The sequence below is a fragment of the Vombatus ursinus genome, unplaced genomic scaffold, assembly GCF_900497805.2.
Source record: "Vombatus ursinus unplaced genomic scaffold, bare-nosed wombat genome assembly UNPS02014791.1, whole genome shotgun sequence".
Lineage (NCBI taxonomy): Eukaryota > Metazoa > Chordata > Mammalia > Diprotodontia > Vombatidae > Vombatus > Vombatus ursinus.
Window position 1 is genome coordinate 28,852,369 of NW_020954569.1, and position 3,242 is coordinate 28,855,610.

A 3,242-nucleotide genomic window follows, 5' to 3' on the forward strand; every position below is an offset into this window, starting at 1 on the left:
CAATACTCTAAGGTGGAGATTACAATTCTTATTTTCCCAATTTGGCATATGAAGAAGCTGAGGTTCAGGTAGGTTAAAAACTTTGCCAAAAGTCACATAGTAACATGTGAGGAATAATTTAAAATAAGCTCACTTTAATCTGTCTAGTATCTTCCATTAACTCACATTTTCTGTATATGTGCCTTATTATTTTTTTTTTACAATAAGCTTACTATAGGTTGGGCAAGCTATGTGATGATATATTTTTGTTGTGTCTGACTACTTGTGACCCCATTTGGGGTTTTCTTGACAAAGATACTGGAATGGTTTGCTATTTCCTTCTCCAGCTCATTTTTTCAGATGAGGAAATTGAGGCAGAGTTAAGTGACTTGCCCAGGGTCCCACAGCTAGGGGCTGAAACCAGATTTGCACCCAGATGGGTCTTCCTGAATTCAGGTCTGGCACTCTATATACTGTGCCACGTAGTTGCCCAATTGCCCTGCTGTATTTCTAGTACCATAACTCAAAGTCTCTTGTTCCCTTTTCAGGATTAATAGTTGGTATGACATTAATGAAACAGACAATTTCTTTTTAGAAATTATATTTTACTATGATGGTATATTTGATGCAAAACTTTGCTTTATTAGAAGTACATACACAATACTGGAGAAAGTAGACTTAAGTTTAGAAATCAATGTGGCAAAGAAGTAAACTCACAACTTCGTCATTTATGAGGTACTTGTGACTTCCTCCCTACAATTGATGTAGCTTCTCTAAAAAGCTTCTTGTAAAATATTTAAGTTGAGCTTCCTTATCATATCCAGTCTGTCCTTAACTCAATTAAGACATTGCTGTCAGTTGTTCTAGGGAAGGCATTAGGGTGTCAATGGGAAGTATAAAGCCCTCAGGACATTTCAAACTTCACAAGGTTCTCCTCCAGACAAGGTGATTGGGAGGAGAGGGAAGGAGAGACTAGGCCAATGAATGCTTGACTTCCACCTTGAGGTATCAGAGGGTCAAATCCTTCCTGAGTTCTGAATTCTCATGATATTTTATATAAAACCCACAGGACCTCTCCAGTCTCCTCTATCAATCTGAAAACATATCCTGTATAACATCGTTCTACTTCATTCAATAACTTTCAATAGCTTTTAAATTCATCAAGGACTTTTCACAATTAATTCAAAGCCTAGGATTTTTTAGCTGATTCCTAGGTCTTATTTACATCTCTGAGTGATTAACATTTTGTTCTCATAATTTATCAGGACACAGCATCTTGTCAATTTTAAATACTGATGGATTGACTCAATTGATCTATCCTTGTACTAGTTTTGGTATGTATGTGTGTGTGTGTGTGTGTGCATGTGTGTGTGCATATGTGTAGGTATATGTATATATATATACATATACCTACACATACATACACATATACATGTAAATGTGCATATGTATATTTATATGTGTATGCATATAAAAATTCAATTATAGATTATATATACAACAAAATAATGTGTATCTTTATATTACACAAAAATTACATGATATGATAATGTAATACAGAAGAATAAGTTAAATTAACTCAAATTATCTATATATTCCTGGGTTGTTATGATGCTTATCATATATGTCTATAATATAGATTACACATTATACATATACAATGTGTGTATGCATACATACATATATAGATGCATGTATACACATATACATACATATGCATGTACACACATATAATATATATTTTATATATATATATATATATACACACACACACACACACACATATATATGGAGAGAGAGAGGGAGAGAGAAAGTAGATTAGATGGCCTTTGGCATTTGTTTCAACTCTAGATCAATATCCCTAATTATTTTGTTACTGAAATATGCTTATAAAAAGGAATAGAAAAGTTGTATTAGTAAAATTTATATCGCTGTTATGATCTTAGAAGGTCAAAGATCTAGAAGTAGAAGAGACTTTAAAGATAACCCAGTTTGACCCACTCGTTTTAAGATATAGAAAATGAGAACCAGAGAGGTGGTCATGATTTAAAATAAGTGTCTCTGACTCCAGAGTCAGTGTTCTTTCTACTGTACCTAGCTTCTTTTAAAAATATTTTACATTGATCCAGCTGATCTTAACTGATTCATTTAAATATCTTCTCTACATGAAAATTGGACACTAATAGAATTAATTGGGTGAATAACAGAAAAAAAACAAACTTGACAAAAGCAGAAAGAAATGCAAATATTAAAAAAAATACTAAGTTAGAAATTACTTTTCCTGGACGGATATGTCAATTTGCAGAGACAGCATGTGAAAATGAATTAAGTTAAATAGTTTCATATCCTGCCACCATTCGCAGAACAGAACTCCTACTCAAGAGAATGGAAGTTTTGTGCAAAATTAATGGCAGGATATGGCCTATGCTGGATGAGATAAATTATTTAGAAGGAACATTGGAAAGGTAGAAATATAACCTCTGGCATGAAAATGCCGATGAAGAAGGTCAGAGTTGTTCTCTTCATACACTTATGCTAAATTTGGATTCAAGAGCCCAAGGTTTCCTGACACTAACTGGTTTTATAATCTCAGGCAAATGCTTCAACTTCTGTTGGTCTGAGTATCTTCATCTATAAAGTGATATTAGACTCTCTACCCCCAAGAATTCCCAGGGAGTCCTGAATCAACCCTGGAACCAGGCCTCAGGTTTCTGACCCCTATATTTGTTCCAGGATTTCACTAGTATTCCAGAGACTATTCTAAGCGTAGAAAAAATTCATATTACCAGTTCCTGCCTCCTTTCCAGCCTCGCCGACTCCTGTAGCCCAAACCCAGGCTATTCTTCTCCTGATTACTGTCAAGTAAGACTTCTGGACCTCACAGGCAACATCTACTTTTCTCAAGGCTGAACAAAGAAGGAAGGCTCTGAATATTCTAATCATCTGCCCTCTCAATCAAATTATCTTCAGCTACTGATAATCCACCTGAATTAATTCTTCAATAGATCACATACTCCCACTCCATCATAACCTCTTCATCCAGTGATTAGGAACCTCTAGCTGTCATCATACAGATGCTATTCCTCACCCTCCGCTATCAGCTCCCAGCTCCCCTACTCCCAGCCCTGCAATCCTACCTCACCAATGCACATAACCATGCATATGGTTAGCAATGCCATAACAAGAATTTTAGCATAAAAGATAGTCTACCATGGCAGAAGAAGAAGAAGAAGAAGAAGAAGAAGAAGAAGAAGAAGAAGAAG

General features: G+C 35.3%; 1 pseudogene; it reads left to right on the plus strand.

The window, feature by feature from the left end:
• Positions 1-3,053: 3,053 nt before the first annotated feature.
• LOC114048132 overlaps positions 3,054-3,242 on the plus strand; it is a 2,473-nt pseudogene continuing 2,284 nt past the window's right edge.